The 21,902-nt window shown below is 43.7% G+C and overlaps 1 protein-coding gene and 1 long non-coding RNA gene across 2 annotated transcripts in view; one reads left to right on the forward strand and one right to left on the reverse strand.

The window, feature by feature from the left end:
- LOC124711656 overlaps positions 1 to 21,902 on the reverse strand; it is a 382,392-nt gene that overhangs the window by 348,254 nt on the left and 12,236 nt on the right. The window lies entirely within an intron of this gene.
- The window catches only part of LOC124711657, a 73,481-nt gene continuing 65,950 nt past the window's right edge, over positions 14,372 to 21,902 (forward strand). Inside the window, exon 1 of the long non-coding RNA XR_007005497.1 lies at positions 14,372 to 14,432. This is a non-coding gene — a long non-coding RNA (uncharacterized LOC124711657). The remainder of the gene's footprint in view (positions 14,433 to 21,902) is intronic.

The following is a 21,902-nucleotide window of genomic DNA, read 5'->3' on the forward strand; positions in this document are numbered from 1 at the left end:
TAATTATTCAATTTGTTTGTACAGGGTGAGTTACTAACTATTGCCACCTAGAGTAACTCCGAAAGTAGATGAAAAGTTTGTGGGACAGATGTTGCATGGGACAACGGGGGCCATAACATGACGTTGGTGTTTCGTTGCTAGGTGGGGTCGCGTCACAGACAGGAAGGTCAACTTCGAACACCTTCTGTAAATGTACGTTCATGCCACCTTTTGCACCTTCGTTGACCTTCAAAGACCTTACTGTTACACATCATTGTATTCGTCTCGATAGCCGCTATCAGAAAATAAGTACCAAACTATAGCACTCCATTAAAAAAAAAAAAAAAAAAAAAAGTTGACCTTCATATCTCTGACACGACCCCACCTAGCAACAAAAAACCAACGTCTTCTTATGCGCCCGTTGTCCCATGCAACATTTGTCCCACAAACGTATCAGCTCCTATCACACTTTCGGAGTTATTCTAGGTGGCAATCGTTAGTGACTCACCCTGTATATTCACAACGTATAACGCTGTGAAATGCAGCCGGCCGGAGTGGCCGAGCGGTTCTAGGCGCTTCAGTCTGGAACCGCGCAACCCCTACGGTCGCAGGTTCGAATCCTGCCTCGGGCATGGATGTGTGTGATGTCCTTAGGTTAGTTAGGTTTAAGTAGTTCTGAGTTCTAGGGGACTGATGACCTCAGATGTTTAATCCCATAGTGCTCAGAGCCATTTGAACCATTTGCCAAACGCGCTTGCTTGAAAAAGGTGGCCGGGTAGGCACTCTCGCTGTCTCCACACACTGACCACTGCTGCACACGCAGGCACTGAGAGACATAAACAAAGCAGACAGATTTATTCAACAATAACAGACGTGCGCCCCAGCAGCGAATTACATTTCTCACAGATTTATTATTTATTGTTTCATTTTGTGCCAAAGTGTTTCAGTGTTTCTAAATTATTTCGTAGTTTTGGTGGGGAATTATTTCATATTTCATTATGTTCAGCCGATGTCCTGCCGAAGGAACTGCCAGTCTAACTCGGCCGTAAACAGTTCAGTTGCATTTAAAACAGAACATTACGCCTATTTAGCCGTGAGGTTTAATCCATCGTGTGTGTGTCGTCCCCGCTTAATTTATTTTATATACTCTCTAGTGAGCACGACGCGTCGTCGCATTGCTGTCCGCCGTGGAGTTGAATTTTATTCTGCGGGTTTTGACTTCTCCCGCCTTTCTTGTCTCGTCCTTCTTTCTGATAACCTTATTATGTGTGAGTACCTACTGTACAAGCACCCTCAATAATCTGTTTTCAAACTGTTATTTTGGGAAGGAAAATAATTGCTTTGTACCGAAATCGCGAAATGGGTCGTTATAACATACAGTATTGCTGCCAATGTCTGACCATAAACCGCCGTTTTGCATAAAACAACGCGTACAGGCATTAAGGTTCCCACACACGAGGGATGGATCGCAGCGATCCGTCTAATTGGCCGCTTCGCAGATCGCACGTGTGTGGGCAAATCGCAGCGATTGGTCGCTGATCGCATGGAAATTACAGGCAATCTGATGGGCCGCATGCGATTCGTGCACGCAACATGGCTGCCTGGCTCTTTAAAAAAATTGTGGTAAGGTATTATGGAACCAAACTACTGAGATCATCGGTCCCTAAGCTTACGCACTACTAAATCTAAGTTAAACTAGCTTACGCTAAGGACAACACACACACACCCGTGCCCGAGGGAGGACTCGAGCCTCCGACGGGGGTAGCCGCGCGGACCGTGACACTACGCTCTAGACCACGCGGCTACCCCGCGCGGCTCCTGTATGGTTAACAGTGATGTGTTGCAATATGAATGCGTCTCGTTTCCGAAGTACGGTTGTGCATTTTTGTTTCGTTTCACCTTTTCAACATCGAGTAAGAAATTAACGTTAGAATTATTAATTATCAATGAACCATGAACCACTCGAAGAAGTGCCATAGTTGCCATTTGTATTAAGAAATAAAACAGAATATACACTCTGGTTTTGCACTGATTAGCATTTTGAAGCTTGTGCTATAGAAGTAGAATTGATGGGAGCTTCATTTTAATGGTCGCGATACAATGGCCTCAATCTGATGATTTTGAGTTATTTATGAAATAATTATACGCATTATTAAAACTTTTAACCCCTAAAGATAATGACATACATCTTTCACATGTACTCAAGTCGCGTGTCATTTAAAATAATCAGAATCTCGCTCCTACAGTAATTTTTTATAGTAATCAGTACTGAGGCTATTGACAACATTTCTACAGATACACCGACACTAAAAAACGAATTATGCAAATCATTGAAAAACTATGAGATTAATGAAAGAAAGAGGAATTGAGGACTAATCAAAGAGAGATGAACTGTATTAGCACACTGGCAAGATGTGCACAATCCATTCTGCGTCACTAAAAACGCAATATAGTCTGAAAAATAACATATAGTTCCCATGTAAAGCACTTCAGAAGAAGTTTAATAAATAACAACTTGTTTTTTTGCATACATTCATGGGGATAAGGAAATCAAGTGCGTCAGCTGCTGAAGATAGCAGATCCTTGTCCAACTAGAACTTCTCCACAGAGTGACGTTCGTAATACTGTTTGAAACTCCTTGGCAAATGGCTGGCGAGTGACGATGTGGACGCGGTCGGCTGCATCGGTATAACATGCGAGGGGTGGCTGCGATCCGTCGCTCACATGTGATACCTTTTAAATTTTTTATGACAATTCCACTTTGTGGTAACGGCTAGGTTCGTTGATATTCTTCCGTGTGTATATTATTTGTCCCAAAAACACTGTTCATATTTTACAGTATTTTCACGACACTGTATAACGTGCCAGGTTTATTCATCGTGGTAGGAAAGAGTCTGGAAAGCTTCCCAGGGTGTTATTCCCACCACGCGGGGTAGCCGCGCGGCCTCCTCGTCGGAGGTTCCAGTCCTCCCTCGGGCGTGCGTGCGTGTGTGTGTGAGCGCGCGCGCGCGCGTGTGCGTGTGTGTGTGTGTGTGTGTGTGTGTGTGTGTGTGTGTGTGTGTGTGTGTGTTGTTGTTGTCAGCGTTAGTTTAAGTTAGATTAAGTAGTGTGTAAGCCTAAGGACCGACGACCTCAGCAGTTTAGTCCCATAGGAACTTACCAAAAATTTCCAAAGGGGTTGCAGGGTAGGTTGTGCTGAGAAAATAATTGTTAAGACAAATTCGATACGTTGCGCCATTTGATAGATATTTAGCACTGAAATTAGCCATTCAGGCCGTTGCTCGCGCAAATTCAAGCAGCCCGCCAGATAGAATTACTATCCGATCAACGAACGGTGGCGGTTGGCGCAGGTCGAGAAACGGCCAGGGGTTACGTTCTTGTCGATTTCAAGCGACAGTTGCGGTACGTGCATACACGTGTTTTGCGTTTGATGTAAGCGCGTGTCCTGCAAATTATATCTCTCACTTGCTTGTGTAGATTTTGTCGGTTAACACCACCATCATCCATGAAAACTCGCAACAAACGGAACAAAAGATCGCTAAATAACTCACTACGGTCAACGTTTAATGCTCGCATAGGCTCGACATTCACCCCAGCGCGCTCAAAACGCTACTGAACGCTCACTGGCTGTCGGAGAATTTCGTGACGTAGGTAGGCAGAACGAGCCTAATCTCGGCGGCCGTCATTTGTGACTCAGACTATAGTGTCTGTTGTTATTATAGCGCAGATGACAGAGCACGAGACTGCTCCTTTGGCTCAGGTGCGATCTTTACTACCGTCCCGTGTCCCGTTTTTGTATCACTCTTGTTCGGTTTTAGGAAACCAAACGAGGAACACATACGGCGACACCGTCTCCGGCGGGCCGCTCGAATTTGCGTGCGCAACCAGTGGATTGCGTAACTTGAGTGGTAATTAACTCGGACACGGTGCAACGTGTCGACTTTTCTTTCTCGGCACAACATACTTTGCAACACCCTTACAAACTTTTCAGACTGTTTCTGAACACCCAGCACATTCTTCGCCCAATATAGTTTTGGTGAACCAATCAGCGACAAACCACTAATATTCCTTTCCTTTCCTGACGTTTACTATCATTTTCGCGGAACTACTTGTATACTTGTACACTATTTGGTTGTAACCATAGTTGCATACTGACAATAAAATAATAGTTTAACTAAAGAGTATAGATTTTATGAAACCGAAAAGTAATATTTGGGTTATTAAATGAACCCATGTAGGGAGAGTTCTGCCATATTGGCTACGCATTTTTTCCCATGACGTAGGAAATTTTGTATTGACACAAGGATGTCTGTATGTCATTACACTATTTATGTCTTCTTGCTGCAATGGTAGAAGCGAAAATAAGTGCAATTGCGTTCGTTTATCGTCACTGAGTTGTGCAGTATTACACAGAAACGAAAGTGAAGCATCTCATGCAGCTCCTGAAACCGGTCACACAAGTTTAGCTCTTTATATTACTAAACAGGTAACTCTGTTCATGGTACACAGTGGCAGTTGCGTTTCTAACACCTTCCAGCGCCAGGAATTAATCGATTTTCAATATTTCATACAGTTATTTATCGCATTTAGAATTTTAAAGTGCTACCACAATCTACTCAACAAGAGCTGTAATGTTATGTTACGGTTTAACACAGAGATGGAAACATACTTCGGCCGGCCGAAGTAGCCGTGCGGTTAAAGGCGCTGCAGTCTGGAACCGCAAGACCGCTACGGTCGCAGGTTCGAATCCTGCCTCGGGCATGGATGTTTGTGATGTCCTTAGGTTGGTTAGGTTTAACTAGTTCTAAGTTCTAGGGGACTAATGACCTCAGCAGTTGAGTCCCATAGTGCTCAGAGCCATTTGAACCATTTGAAACATACTTCCTGAGGCAGCGTCACTCGTGGCGCACAAGTTACTGAGAATGTATTCGACCAGTACTGGAGAGTCAGATTGTTCAACGACTTCTAACAAATATTAGGGTATATTGATAATTTTTACTTATGGACCCTCTCACAGCAACTGAATAAAACACAATTTTAGTGCCATACGCGTTTCGCCTTTATTTTCTGCAAGACTGTCTCACATACGTCCAAAGTGACGTTCATGACAAAGGTCTCAGAACCATCCGAAATCAAGACAAGATTGAGACTGGGAGATGGTCTGTCACCCATTCTGTTTACTCTTTTTTAGAGAAGATAATTAGGACATGGAACAAAAGGGGGAAAGGTGGCTGGAGATAAAGAAATAACCATCAACATAAAATGTCTCGCCTTTGCTGATGACATTTTGATCATAGCAAATAAAAACAAATGAAGCCAATGAATTTACAGAATGAGATTTTCACTTTGCAGCGGAGTGTGCGCTGATGTGAAACTTGCTGGCAGATTAAAACTGTGTGCCGGACGGACATTCGAACTCGGGACCTTTGCCTCTCAAGGGAAAGTGCTCTACCAACTGAGCTACCCAAGCACGATGAAGTTCTAGATACACTACACAAAACCTCAGCGAAAACAGGACTACAAATCTCATATAGAAAAATACAGTATATAGGCACAAAATCCACAGATCGCGCCACTGTAAACTAAGTATGGAAAGATAACCAAAGTATAAGGTATCAGATACCTGGAAGAGATTATACAGTAAACAGCACTGCACTCGAAAACAGACGAGGAAAGGATCACAAAATTACAGAAAGCATACAAACTTACATGGAACCACTACAACAAAAGAAGTGTGTCCACCAGTCGCTATAATAAGTTAGTGTTACCAGAAGCCTTGTACGCCTCAGAAACAACAATAATCAAGGTAAGAACAAAAATCGAGTAGACACAAGAACAAGAGGAAAGTGGTGGGAAAGTTCTGCGGGCCAGGTCCGAAAAAGGGGATTTGGATAAAGAGACTGACGAAAAAACTGTAGGAACAGACAGAGATAATTACAAACATCAGAAGAATATATATATATATATATATATATATATATATATATATATATATATAACATCAAGAAGGATATGGAATTCATCAATGCCACCTATGAAGATGCCCTAGGCAGACCCAAATGGAGGCGCACCCTGCTAGCGCGGGATAAACGCTACGAATAGTAATAATAATAATAATAATAATAATAATAATATAGGAATGTATGGTATTATAAAACTAGTTGTCTTCTACGGTGTTCGGTTTACCACGAAGAAAATCGTATTTTTTCTTCTATACCATTGGACAAATATGAAAGGAATATATTACATTTATTTCTTCATTTTGGCTTTGGGTTATAAGGATCATACAACCAACAACGGCTATAAAGTGCCAAAGAAACACAAACGCAAAACAGCAGAATAGCACAAAATTACCAAGTTACCAGATAAAATAAAAGCACAATTAGAAAAAGACTAGACAGCCAACGAAAGTGATGACAATGGAACTGCAGCACAATTACAAACAGCACTTCACAGCAACATGTGCTCTTACAGAAAAGGCAAAACATTGAAGGACAAACACATTACATCATACAATACGTACAACGATAGCTGAAGAAAAGAATTGCAAATAACACCGTACAGCAACGTGAGAATTGCAGCATACAGACAGACGTACTTATAATGAAAGAAAAACCAAAATGACAAACAACACAACCGAAGGCATGTAGAATAGTGCCAGTAGAACAGTGGCATAAAATGCATGAGGCACCAATAATGAAAATTTAATGTACAAGAACAACAGAGGTACGTACGCAAGTTAAAACAATAATTACAAATCCGATTACGAACTGGTCTGATGCCATTTGAAAAATGAAGATCTCGGCAAATCAAATTAAATTTGGATCCTGGTGGCTTTCAAAGTCTGTGAGCAAGTTATATCGCAACCAATTTCTTATACAAGTCTGATTGTGCAGTCGTGAACTTGGAACATGCCAATATGACGAAGTTAAGATCAGCTACTGCCGTTGTGTCCTTGTAGCAGAACGGAAGATAAGTAGAATATTTAACAGAAAAATCAGGTATAACACTGCTCACAACCGAAGATCGATTCAGTAAAATACTTATTTCAAAATAACGACTTACACGTTCAAGCCATCATGTTACGTGACTGGTCGAGGTAGCTCCGAGGAAAAAATCTGCGTACATGAAGCTCTGTTCATCGTGTTCAAAGTGCTCAACACATTCGGAAGACTAAAATTACGAGTCTTGTACCGAAACTAAACCTCTGTTCGAAATGTGTAAAGTATGGACGTAATTTTTATGTGACGAAAGGTTCTGGATATTTCCAAAAGTGAAGAACTTGAAATACCCGTATCCGAGGAGGTGGGCTGGCGCGTTGCCATTACTTCAAAATAGACCGCTTCTCCTTTATTTTTGTTTACGATCTCGGAGCCAAATGACGACCACATTAAGTGCTCCAGCTGCCCGGTAGCTGTACTACCTGTCTTACCCAATAGCAAAACGTATAATGTAATCTCTGCAGGCATCTAAAAATCTTCAGACTGATTTACAGTTCATAATAAGATGGGCACAGCGTTTACTAACCGAGTTTGTTAAAAGCAGCTTATCGAATAACAAGCGTCAACCGTTTTAGAGTTTTTACACTGCAGAGAAACTGCTGACACGCTAGAAACAGGGTATTTATCATCTGATGACGGCTGTCATGATCTTTTGCGGTTCGGACGACGTAACAAATAAGGAGCTACGTAATTGCTACTCGCGTATCACAGTTTTTTCGAAAATAGAACAACTCCGTGTCAAAACGACGTTCATTGAAACCGATCGTGTGAAACTCGGGTCGCTCTTTACATTGTTGAGACAAGTTAATTTCTTCTTTGTAGGCTTCTGGAAAGTCAAATATGGAAAAACACTGGCTTACGGGATATAAGAATTGCCTAGGTATTCTGCCCGCTTAGAACAGAATGACGACAGTTCTTGGACCTTCGCCACACAAACTGAGATGCTGAGGAAGGCTGCGCGTTTTTTCGGTTTAGGGTGTCTCACGAGCTACAATTTGTAGCTAGCGGCACTAAGCTGGTGTAGTTGACAGCTGGCGACCACTGCGAGACGGAAGTTCCAACGTTTCGGATCCCGGCGTACAGTTTCAATGTTCGTGTACCGCAATTCGGCGGCCAAATTCTAGTGCCGACATCACTTGCTGCCATAAAGTGACAGTGCACGTACGGACTAAACTCGAAACGACCGTCGAGGTATACTGACAGACTGACCAACGGTGGTAAGTCGTCCACGCTTGGAGTCACTGTGCGCTCCGCTGAACTGCACCGAGAGTGCTGGCTTAAATTTATCACCATTACGCAGGTGGGTGTCCGTAGCGAATTTCAATAGTCAAGACTAATGACCAAGAAGGTATCAGATTTTTTTAAAAGCATATAAACTGCCAAATCATGAGGGAGGCGCAAAATTTTCTTCAGCAGCTTACTACCGCAGGGATGCTGGTGGGTCGCTACTCTAGGAGAGTGGGTAATCGGGTTCATTCACCGGGATTATGACGACAGTACAAACTGTCATACACAATGAAGAGCTCAAACATTATCACCACTTGCTTAGCAGCTTGATGGCCCATCTCTGGAACACAATAAAGCAGCTGTTCTTCAAGTCGTTGGCAGGTAGCCCGACGTACCCGGTACCAGATATCTACACACACGTCCCGTAATCACAGGCCAGTGGTTTGTGAGCGCGGAGCTGGCGCCCGATAGCTTCCCAGACGCGTTCCATCGAGTTCAGATCAGGCGAATTTCGTGACCGAGAAAGAAAGTGATACCGCTTTCATGTTCCTCAGACCACTGTAGCACGATTCTGGCCTCGTGACACGGACAGTTATCCTGCTGGAGTATGCACAGCCGTCGGGGAAGACATTCAGCATAAGGTGATGCAGGTATCCGCCATTAACGTTCACGTGGTCCACAGCTGTCCCGGCGCTTTCGATTACAGCCACAGGTCCCGTTGCAGCCCAGATGAATGCCCTCCGTAGCATGAAGTTACGCCCACCAACCTGCATCCGTGACGTAGTGCATATCTGGAGTAACCTTTCTACTGCATGACGATGTATCCATACCTATCATCAACGTGATGTAACGAGAAACGTGATTTATCCAGTCGTGCCACACGTATCCGTTGATTCACAGTCCAATCTCTGTGATCCTGTGCCCAATGTCATCGTAACTGACCGTGTCGTCACTTCAGCGACGCCACACGCAGTGGCCGTCTGCTACCGATCTCCACCTTCAAGAATGTGCGCTGCGAAGCACCAGCATTCTAATCTGCCGTCAGATCCGCCACAGTCGCTTTGCAGAGTAGGCAAGCCTCCGACCTCCACGTTCTGCTGTGGGGCGGGGACGTCGCCTACTCGTGGTTTCGCCGTCCTTCAACCACTGTCCACAGATTCCTCAACAGCAGCACGTGAACAGCCGACCATCTTCGCCGTTTCCGAGGGGCTCGTTCCCAGGCGCCGGGCCATTAACAGTCTGCCACTTGTCAGAGTCGCGTAAGTCACTGTATCTCCCTCAGTCACGGTCCGTATTGTCCTCACACGGGGGATTCGTCTCTGCTTCGCTCGTATGTTCTCTTTATGGCTCGCGTGCCCGCAACCTCAGCAGGTGGCGGGAAATCTCGCGTTGGGCACTAGTCCTAGTGCTTTGTCTCATAACTGTACGGACCATCGGGAAGTACTTACCAAATTCCCAGGAGACCTTTACAGCGAAACCCTACTGAGCAGTTTTAAACGACACTGAAGATCAGAACCGATTTCCCCTTTTGAAATGAAATTACAAGTTCTGCTGAAAAGAGTTGCAAATTTATATACAAGATCGTGTAGTTGTCTTTTTACAAATTTCTGTTTCTTAATGATTGTCATTTTTAATTTTTACAAATACAAGTAAATACACAGCCTGATTCAAAGTTCCTATTACAGACTTCTAGGGGCTGTAGAGGGGCTTAGTAGGTGAAGTTTTGATACGGAACCCATACCCGGAAATGTACCGTTTGGATGTAAAATAAGTTTGAAGATCGGGTCATTTTCGAGGATCCCGGTTCACAGTACGCACACAAGCTGACGGCAGGGCGCCACCTTGAGTCCCGGTTGTAATTACGACAAGGCGTAACGCCTTCGTCCGACTACAACGACGGCTGCGAGGAACTCGTACGTTCACAAACAGGGGGTTGACTGTGGTCCTCCACGGACACGCTGCACTCTCGACTCTGAAGACGACGTCCTTCGTCACGCAACAGAGAACCCGAGGACAAGTACTCCAAACACTGCACATCCCGTTTGCTCCTACAGCACACGTGTCAAAGCACATCCTCTCTACCGTGTCGTGGAGCGTAAATTTGAAAATTATCCGATCCTCAAACTGATTATTCATGCAAGCGGCACATTTACCGACAAGGTTTCCTTATCAAAACTTCATCTGGTAAGTTCCCTCTACAACCCCTAGAAGCCTGCAACGAGAATTTTGAATGACGCTGTATGAACACAAAAATGTTACACGCGTACCAATCCCACCAACAACAACGATCTCTGCCACGCACAAAAAATAAATTAATTTCCGTCCCACATGAGACGAAGACTTTGGACATGGCGTGTGGCGGGGCTCAGGCCAGAGCTGGCGTAAATCCAGACACGTGGCGGCTTTCTGCGAGCTGTGACCACTGCGTTCCGACGGCACATCCAACAGGACGCCGGAAAGATTCACGGCTGGCTCATAGAGGGCAGATTTATTTGTAATGAGTTTGTTTACACAACAGGGGAGTGCCTCTCGCATGCAGAGTGGTCGTAAAAGGAGCCATTAGTGTACGGGCAGCAGCAGGTGGCACATAAAGCAGACGCTGTTGGTTCTGGTCCCATCTCGGACAGGGCCTTTGCCTTTAAATACGGCGCTGCTTTAAAGCTAACGAAACATTTCAAATTACCTGTATGTCAGCCACAGCAGTAGTAATCTGGTTGATTTTCGTAACACCTAAAGGCGACTACATTTTTAGAGTCAAAATAATGCACACGTTATAGGAACGTAAATTATTTTGACATAAGGAGCCAATGGTGAGTGTGCCGTGAGAATCACCAGTTACCGAAGGGGAGGGGGGGGGGGGGGGAGCGCTACAGTTTGGACTACGAATCATGATTAAGCTCGGCATATTTCACACTAAAACATTGTCAGAAGTAAAAAGAGTAATAAATGACAGATTGATGTCTTAAGACTGACCCGGGATCGAACTCGAGACCTTGGGGTCCTTGATCTAATACTTGACCACGAGCCAACCTAGAAGACAATGTTAATAGTAATCTCTGACTTTTTGCAGATGATGCAGTTACTTATAATGAAATACTGTCTGAAAAAAGCTGCACAATTATTTAGTAAGTGCTTCATAAACCATCAGACTAATGCAAAAAATTGGTAAATTGTTTTAAATATTTAGAAATTTTAAATTGTGGACTTAACAGAACAGAGAAATATAGTGCCATATGACTACAAAAATCAGTGAGTCTTATTTGGAAGAGTCAACTCCTGAGTAACAATTTCTGACGATATAAAATCGAGTGATCACACAGTAGTAGGTAAAGCAGGTATCATGCTTAGGTTCATTGGTAGGACACTCGTAAAATGAGATCAGCCTACAAAGGAGGTTGTCTACAAAATACTCAGGTGATCCATGCTGTAATACTTCTAAAGTGTATGGGTCCCTACCAAACAGGACTAATCCTGTGAAATGCGTGTATAGAAATCAGGGCAATACGGCTGGCCACAGATTCGTTTCACCCATAGGAGAACATTATAGCCTCACTGAAAAAGTATGGGACATCTGAAGATATACGTCACTATGTTATGGCAGCCTACTTACAAAGTTCCAAGAACCAGTACTAAGTGATACATTTAAAAATTTACTGCAGCGCCTACATATCGCTCCCACAGGGACAGCGTAGAAGAGATTATACTAGTCACAGCACGAACAGGTGCCTTTAAGCAGTCGTTCTGCCTAAACTCCATAAGGGAATGGAAAGGGTAGCAACCATGAAGGGTCTGCCGCACAGTTCAGAGTCGGTTAACAGAGTGTGGGTATAGATGTAGTTTTGGTATGTAATGTTCGCTCACGCTTGGGGTACATTTTAAATCGCAGCCTTATAAGATACACTCATAAAAACTACTTTTTGATTGGCGCTGAAACAATTTTTCGGCTATCTGACATCGTTTTGTTTATGATGTTGAGTTTGACTGAATAATGTAAGATCTGCTTATTCAAAAGCGAACGTTAAGGACTGCAGAAAAGCTCATTCTATGTAGATATTTGGCACTCCTTGTTCCAGCTACTCCAAGAGTCGTAATCGCCGCTACACTCTATGCACAGCCGTGCCTCACCTCACCCATCCGACCTCACCGCTTTCACTTTCAATATTCCTCGTATTTGGGCGTTGCGCATGAAAGTGATACGTTGCAAATTAACACTTATTACAGTCATACCACTACATTGTTATATTAATAATTAATTAATAATTGTGGTTGAGAATGGTTCAAAATTTTTTATTTTTTCTGCCTAAAATAAAACAGTAGTATCTTATTAAGTAATAAATACAGCAGTGTAAGAGTTTACATGATTAAACATCGCCTGTGTTCTAAATTGCCTCAGGTTCTCAATAATGACAGGCTTTTGTCTGATCTTAATGACGCTCGCCCTAGCACAATCTGTCTGCTGTGTAAAAGACTCAAATGCGTACATCTTTTTACCCTTGAACAGTTTTGTGCCGTATCTGACACTTGAAAAAAAAATCGAAATATCTTCGTTTATATAAATACTCTGCAAGCCACTGTATACGGTGCACGGTGGAGGATACCCTGTATACACTGCTAATCATTTCCTATCTCGTTCCACTCGCAAATAGAGAGAGGGAAAAATGACTGGCTATATGCCTCCGCGAAATGTACATTTGCGGCAGTAGAATCGTTGTGCAGTTACCTCAAAGTGCTGTTTCTCTAAATTTTCTCAGTGGTGTTTAGCGAAAAGAACGTCTTGTTCTCTCCAACCCCTCCCATTTGACTTCATGAAGCATCTCCGGAATACTTGTCTGCTAATTGAACCTACCAGTAACAAGTCTAGCTCAAATTTTTGAATTACTTTGATGTCTTTCTGTAATCCAAAATGGTAGGGCTCCCACAAACTCTGCCAGTACTCAAGAACGGGTCACACTAGTTTCATGTAAGCTACCACCTTTATAAATGAGCTGCACTGTTCCAAAATTCTCCAAATAAACCAAAGTCGACCATTCACCTTCCCGCCTGCTGTCCTTACGTGCTTATTCCACTTCACGTCACTCTGGATAGATATTTAATCAACGTGACTGTGTCAAACGGCACACTACTAATGCTGTATTCGAACATTACGGTTTTGTTTTAGCTACCCATCCACATTTAGAACTAGCTGCAACTCATCACACACCCAGAAATTTGTCCAAGTCATCTTGTATCTTCCTACAGTCACTCAACGAGGACACATGAAAGTAGCATAGCGTCGTCAGCAAACAACCGCAAATTGCTGCCTGCTCTGTCCGCCACATCATTTATGTTTATAGATAATGATAGCGGTCCGATCACACTTCCCTGGGGCATTCCTGACGATACCCTCGTCTCCGATGAACACTTGCCGTCGAACGCAACGTACTGGATTCTATTACTTAAGAAGCCCTCGAGGCACTCACATATCTGGGAACCTACTCCATATTCTCGTACCTTCGTTAACAGTTTGCAATGGGGCATCGTGAAAGTGCTTTTCGGTAATCTAGAAATATGGAATCCGCTTGTTGCCCTTCATCCATAGTTCGCAGTATATCATGTGAGAAAAGTGAAAGCTGAGTTTCGCACGACCGATGCTTTCTAAAACTGTGCCGATTCGTGGACATAAGTTTCTCTGTCTCAAGAAAATATATTAGAACTGAAGATTTGTTCAAGGATTCTGCAGCAAACCGATGTTACGGATATTGGTCCGTTTTTTGGCCCTTCTTATATAAGGGAATCACCTGCGCCTTTTTACTAGTCGCTTGGGACTTTGCGCTGGGCGAGAGGTTAGCGATAAATGCAGGCTAAATAAGGGGCCCCTTTCCTTACCTGTCCTTCCCCAGATCTGGCTCGTGTTCCGCCTCTGGTGATATCTTCCCCCCTTCCTTCGGCGCCTAACAACCCCGAATGCAGTTAACGGTGGCTCTGGTGTTTCAGGAAGCATTCCGGCATTCGCACGGACAGACGGCGCTGCCCAGCTCCAGCTCCAGCCAGAGATGGCAGGTTCCTCCGGAGCACCGCCATTGGCCACGGCTGCTGCGCGCTGCTCTCTTCCCCGCCCGATGGGCCGCGCTCATCGTTTTGTTTCCGCTCCGCCGGCTGCTCGTGGCAGCCACTTCCAGTTCCAGCTCCAGTGCCGGCCTGCCGGCGACGCCGACAGCCGTCCGTCGCTGCGCGTCCCAGCACCAGGTGAGTGCAGCACAGCACACCACGGCACGGCTTCCTCGCCGCTCTGTTAGACCACCCTAACGACAGCCCTAGACTGTTCTGGCATTCCTCGACTTCAGTGCCTGATATGACGTCGCTGTAGCAGTCACCACGTAAGTAGAAAAGAATGAAGGTTACAGTTTAACACGTTGTCAGTATCGAAGTAACTAGAGGCTGGGCGCCAATTTGGATAACGACAAGGACGGGGAACGAATCGACTGTGACCTTATTCACGGAATCATTCTCTGATTCGTCTGAAGCGATTTAGAAAAACTATGGAAAACAAGTCCGAATCTCACGACTATCTGCTCACTCTCTTTCCAATACAGTCACAAAGAAATAGGTCAAAAATTAATAATGGTATTCCACAAGAACGAAGCAGAAATTATGTTACTGTAACCTACACAGTCAGAATTACTGTTATTATTGTCTTCTAGGTTGGCTGGTGGTCAAGTGCTAGATCAAGGACCCCAAGGTCTCGAGTTCGATGCCGTGTCAGTCTTAAGACATTCATCTGTCACTTATTACTTTTTTCACTTCTGACAATGTTTTTAGTGTGAAATATGCCGTGAAAACTTCTAGGAATTTTAGAGGTAAGTGATTACATAACATTTTGAATAGATACCCACGTCCGGAAAAGTACCGTTTCCGTTCTGCGACGGTTTCGTTTGAGAAGTTAAACTCATCCACTTCTGCCGGAGGAACTGAATTAGGCGTGACCCAGTTCAGTTATTAGGTAACAATTCGAAAGAACACATAACGAAACATCCATTTATCACTTAAGTACATTTGTTTGTTTTGACACTTAAACATTACGTGTTTACATTATTCCAAAACTTAAAAGAATCCAGCGTACTGTACGTACAGAACAGTAGTGCAGTACAAAAGCGGCTCGATGTGGCGACCACCAACGTTGTTACAGACAAGGTGTTCTGCCACACACGCTCTCCACCCCACCTGGTGTCTCCTCAGTTTCTAGCGCAGCAACCAGAACTCGTGCCAACAGATCTACCTCTGTGTCTACAGGAGAGTGTTAAGTGGCGTCAGTACACGTCACCCTGTCTGCCCTGCTGCATACCGGGACGAGCAGCTCTGACACTTTTCTCTTTGATTCAGCACAGGTGGAGGCGTTACACACCTGAACTGAAACCGTCGTACAACGAAAACGGTACGCTTCAGGACACGGGTTTCTATTCACAATACTACGTACTCACTCGCCTTTGCAAGTCCTGGAAGTTTATAACGGGAGCTTCCGAACACACCGCTTATGAATTATTTTAGATGCATTGTTAACTAAAGCCATTAAAATGACAAATTTTTGAAATAATTATGAAATTATAACTACAAAATATTTTTGTAGTCTAGGAATAACGATTTAACTTATCTAAAAGACATTACATTTTCACACTTTCCGGAGCAGCAGGAGTGAAACAGCGCAGGAGAAGTAAAAATAAATGTAGCCACAGCTTGCCACTGAAGAAATCAGAAGTGTTTCCAAAGCTAAACGATGACGAAATATGTTTTCTTTTTTATTTTTGTAGCCCCCCCCTTCCCCCTAAATTACGGCAAGCGAAACCTGAACTCGAGAAAATTGACGACTCAGGGACCAAGAAATCATGTATATACGAACAAGCCTGGGGATTACGACAGAAGATTTGCAAACTAAGGGGAGAGTCCTCCTTGACTGCAAGCGACAAGCGGTAACCGATTTAGATTTATTATTGTTGCGTTTTTGCGGTGTGTGGACTCTGAATGATTTCTTGTTAGCTACGGTATTAGCTACTACCTCTCTCGCACGTTTTACGTGACTATTTGCGAGGCAGGTAATAATGGACTTTCGAATGTCACGTATATTTAACAGAACGTGTAAAAATTAACACTGAAGGACAGAAATTTCGTAAAGAGAAACTTGAAGCACAACGCAGGTGTTTGAATATTATGCCACTTTCAGTGCTATCTTTAGTAATGAAACGAATAGGTAGTTAAGGGTATTGCTTGAAATATAAAAATGCGCTGCCAAGCTGCCACGTATTTTTACTACACTGCAACTTTTACTAATAACTTGACTCTTAGCTTAGCTGTTAAATACACAAGAATCACATTAAGACGCATGGTTCGCCTTCACAGCAAATGCTCGATATTTTAGAGGTTGGATCACAGTTCAACTCGTTAATTAATTCATCGAAGAACTGATTTATGTACGGAATTTTTTATTAACATCCGGAACGGTTATATCAGTCTAAAAATAATTGTTCAACCACAAATGATTTAAGTTATATTTTTCAAGGATTTTTGTCCTGCAGTAAGACGGATGGAAATTGAAGAAACACAAACGACATGCTGTAATTCGCCCGTAATTGTTTTTGTGGAGCTGCGAATGATTAAGCCTACTAATAACATCAGTTGTCTGTTTAGTTACTGCTTTACGTGTTTGCGGGCCATATCCTCGTCAGAGTAATTTCGTATTGTTGTACATTTTGGACTGCGATTGTGATGTGTTTTTAACAGCCAGTGATGCGACGAGGTGCCTCCTTGCATTAGTGGCAAAGTATTTAGGGGAAAAAGAACTGAAGCTGAAAATCGATATCGTTTGTGCACAAATTTTCACACATTTAACAGTAGCTAGGATGAGAAGGAAAATCTTGCAAGGTAAAATAGACGATGGAGCTTTCGAAATAGAACTTTTCCATCTACGACTGGAGACAAAAGTCCGAAGGAACAGCGTCCCATATTGTAGGAACCAACACGATCGTGCGAAACCCAGCTCGCTCTGTTCGTCCACGAGACCTGGAAATCAGTAGATAAAGGCGCCCAGGTAGATGCCGCGTTCCTTCACTTCTGGCAAATATTCGATAAAGTTCCGCAGTGCAGCCGAACGATCAAAATACGAACATATGGAATATCAGACCAACTGTGTGACTGGATTGAAAAGTTTGCTACAAACAGAACACAGCATGTTAGCCTGAACGGAGAGAAGTCTTCAGATGTGAAAGTAACTTCGGCCGTGTTCCAGGGGAGTGCCTTAGGACCATTACCTTTCACAATAGATATACATGAGCTATTAGCTAACGTCGGACGTTCCACGAGGCTTTTCGCGGATGACGCTGTTGAATACATAGAAGTCGCGACATAGGAAAACCTGCAGAGAATCTGCGCTTGGAGAGAGAGTGGTAATTGATTCTCAAGATAAACAAATGTAACGTGTTGCGAATATATACACAGAAAGAGAACAATCGCCGTCAACAATTACTTCTATAAAATATCTAGGAGTACGCGTACGGAGCGATTTGAAATGAAAAGTCTACATAAAATTAATCGCGAGTAAGGCAGATGCCAGACAGATTCATTGAAAGAAGCCTCAGGAAATGTAGTCCATCAACGAAGGAAGTAGCTTGCAAAAAACACTTGTTCGACCAATACTTGAATACTGCTCGTCAGTATGGGATGCGTACCAGGTGGAGATTCAAAGAAGAGCATCATGTTACGTTACAGATATAGGTGCGTAAGTGCGTAACCTTTTTGTTTTGGATGTTGTTACTCCGGTGGCTACGGGTTTATTTGTCGACTGTCGTTTTGTATTTGTAGTTCACTATTGGTATCCGAGTTTACATATTGTCATTTTGTCGCTTGGGGTTAGTAAGTGGAGCTATGGATGCTAGATGGTGCAGCGCCAAATGGAGAAATCGGAACATATTCCGACATATTCTCCTATTTGAGTTCAATGGAGGGGTGACAGCAACGGAGGCGGCCAGGAACATTTGCACCGTGTGTGGGGATAATTCCAATGAACAGTGCATGGCCAGGAAATGGTTTTCTTGTTTTAAGGAAGATCGTTTTCAAATTAGTGACTCTTCGTGTCTAGGAAGACCTTCTGGGTTTGATGTAGATCTTTTAAACGCATTAATCCACAATGATTCACATTAGTGAACTCGAGAACTGGCAAATGTGATCAAATGTGATCACACCACCTTCGTGCGACATTTGCGTGCAAAGGGAAGGTTGAAAGATCGAGTGCATGCTCGAAGCCAAAATCACAAAAATCAGACGGTGGCCGCGTGTGCATTTCTACTCCCTCGTCATCAATTGGCTCGTGGACGACACCGACCTCTCCTATCCTGTATCGTTACTGGTGACGACAAATTGTATCTCCATAAGAACACAACGAAAAGAAAGACAAAGAAATTAGCAATTCTCCGTACAAAGACCTGCACGTATGAGCAAAAGGCCGTGTAGTGCGCCTGGTGGAACAAGGACTGTGTGGACTACTACCAATATCTTCCCCGAGGTCTGAACATAACTGCTGACATTTATTTGTGAACAACTGAGACGTCTTGCAGACACAATCCAAGAACAACGACCAGCAAGACTACGTAAAGTTTTGCTACTCCACGTTAACGGACGCCCGCATTCTGCTAGGCTAACAAAAAACACTACACAGGAGTTGGTTTGGGGAGTCATTCCTACCCACCTTATTCTCCCGATCTGGCACCCTCAGATTTTCACCTTTTCCGTTCTCTATATAACAAGCTTCGGGGAACACGCTGCTTCCCGACGGATTAGTGTCGAGGTCTGGTATGTCGGCCAGCCTGTGGATGGTTTTTAACCGATTTTCCATCCTACCTCGGTGAATGCGGGCTGGTTCCCCTTATTCCGCCTCAGTTACACTGTGTTGGCAATTGCTGCGCAAACAAGTCTCCACGTATGCGTACACCATAATTACTCTCCCATGCAAACGTTTGGGGTTACACTCGTCTGGTATGAGAAGTTCCCGGCGGGGGGAGGGACTCGGGGCCGAACCGCGCAATAACCCTGGCTTCGGTGTGGGACGGCGGTGGGGTGGTTGGGCTGCTGTGGCCTGTTGGGTTGTGAATCACTGAGGGCTACGGCGGGACGAAGCCTCGCCGTCGTCTCTAGGTCCCCGGTTTAATACAATACAACACAATGAATCTTATGCCACTTAAATCGGACGTGTTTAATGAGCAATGTTAAATGTTTGTCGATAAATTATGTTTTTGCCTACTTTGATTGACTTGTTAGTTACAGATAATGCAGTAAAAGCAATTTGGAAAATGTTTTAAAATTTGCTTGTTACTGCGCAAGTATAAGGAATAGCCCGTGGTTGCAAATGAGAAAACTGGAATGGACTCATCCTCTGGAAATGGAAACTGCGAAGAGGAGAAATAACCTGAAAGCTAATTCCATTCAGAGGAGTTTGCAGTTGCGCGCGGCGCTAGTTAGGTGCATTTCTCTCTAGCGGGCCCAGGCTGTCTGCCAGCCCGTGAGGGCGCTCAGGCAGTGGACTAGCATTCCAGAGAACGGCGGTTCAAATCCCAGTCTGGCCACCCTGAGTTTGGTTTTCCGTGGTTTCCCTAAATTATTTGGGGCGAATTGCCGCGATGGTCCCTTCGGGAGTCGAAGTGATGGTTGATTTCTTTTCCCTCAGATATTTGAAGACCTGCGTGGTGAGTCTGTTTTGATAAATTTCAGGATTAATTCACAATTTCCTAAATGCTGCGTTTTTCTGAGGAGCTAATATTTTCCGTATAATTATTCTTTCTAATACCTTAATTTATCAAGCTAATAATTCGATACTAGACGGTCTTCAGCATCCAGACATTCTGGTTTCACCACTGTGTTGGTGTGCTGCTTCAGATAAACATTATTTGTTGTACGTGTTCTTAGTTATAACATACTCTTTTTCCATCTGTGTATCCTTTCCTCTAAAGCAGATTTTTCTGAATTGTTTTCTTGAATACTCTCCAGCAAATTTTGAATTTTGTTGTAAGTATATTGTGTGTGTGTGTGTGTGTGTGTGTGTGTGTGTGTGTGTGTGTGAGTGTGTGTGTGTGTGTGTGTGTCAGTGTGTGTGTCAGTGTGTGTGTGTGTGTGTGTGTGTGTGTGTGTGTGTGTGTGTGTGTGTGTGTGTGTGTGTGTGCAGGTGCAGTTACGTCTATCTTCTTTAAGAGGTTTCTGCAAGATGACCGGATCCTGAAAGAGACCATGGCTCCTTTTAATCTGTATTTCGTGGCCCTGGACCCAGCTTAAGGAAAAGCATGTTTTTAAGGTGATATTCGTTTTTGGATGAAGTCTATTGCGAAGCGAAATTGGCGAGCACCATGTATAAACCGTGTGTTAGTAGCGTGTATTTTGTCACACAACTGTTAATTAAGAACGTGGAAAAAGCGGCCCTGGCTACCGGCTGCTACTCAGAGGTGCCGCAGAGAGGACTATGTGTGCGTGGAATTGGCAGTAAGGTAGAATTGGGGGGAGGGGGGTGTTGTCGCTGCTATGCTAGCACACGCCACACTGCGTCATTTGCATACGACGAGATGGGGGCACAGTCACAGGTGCACAGGCTGCGTGTGCTGTTTCACGGCTGGTCAGTCAACGAACAAGGCTGCATGCTGCGCTCACCACGTTACTCGCTCCCAGACTATACCATTATTAAGAAGCCATCGCTGGCTTATGAGAATAAATCGGCTGTACTTTAAAAAAATTTGTCCTCACTCTCAGTAAAATAGGATTAACAACAATTTAGTTTCCCGCAAATCACAGAGAGAAAACAGTTACTGGAATATTTTTTCGTAGCTTCTGCACTTTGGTATTTGGGTCATCATCAGTGATACAGAATTCTTTTTACATATCGTCTCAAGTTTCAGGATACATTTTTATATGTATTAAATTTCATAAAAAGTTGTCCTTGTGAATTTCTATTGCAGGTGGTTTGACTCTGAAGTGGTTCTAAATTCAAAGACAATTTAGAACCACTTTCGCGTCTAACGACCTGTAATAGAAATGCAAGAGGGAAAGTCTTTACGACTAGCAATGAATATATTTAAAAACTGTCTACTGCGACTGGAGGCGATACGTACACAAAATTATGTCTTTGGCTACGGCCCAAACCCCAAAATGTAGAGGCTACACAGAATACGTTGCAAGAAATGTTTTCTTCTTTTACGATGTGGGGTAAGCTTAATTCTAGAAACTTAACTAAAATGTGTGATGAGGTCCTCAAGACCACGCGGTGTCGACGAAATCAGCTTGATACTAGTTGTCCCCTATGTTTTGCGAAGGTTCAAATGGCTCTGAGCAGTATGGGACTTAACTTCTGTGGTCATCAGTGCCCTAGAACTTAGAACTACTTAAACCTAACCAACCCAAGGACATAACACACAGCCATGCCAAAGGCAGGATTCGAACCTGCGACCTTAGCGGTCGCGCCTCTAGATTGTAGCGCCTAGAACCGCTCGGCCACACCGGCCGGCTTTTGCTAAGGGAGGGACACGATTATTGTTCGTATTGCAACCAAAGTTATATGTAATAAGAGTGTTTAATGAAACATAGTGAGTAAAATGACATGGAAACAGACCTCTACTTTCGAAACGATGAATATAGTTCTGGGTATCTTAGAACGTCACACAAATATTAAGAGGGAACTTGCTCCCTAACGTC

The sequence above is a fragment of the Schistocerca piceifrons genome, chromosome 8, assembly GCF_021461385.2.
Source record: "Schistocerca piceifrons isolate TAMUIC-IGC-003096 chromosome 8, iqSchPice1.1, whole genome shotgun sequence".
NCBI classification, from domain to species: domain Eukaryota; kingdom Metazoa; phylum Arthropoda; class Insecta; order Orthoptera; family Acrididae; genus Schistocerca; species Schistocerca piceifrons.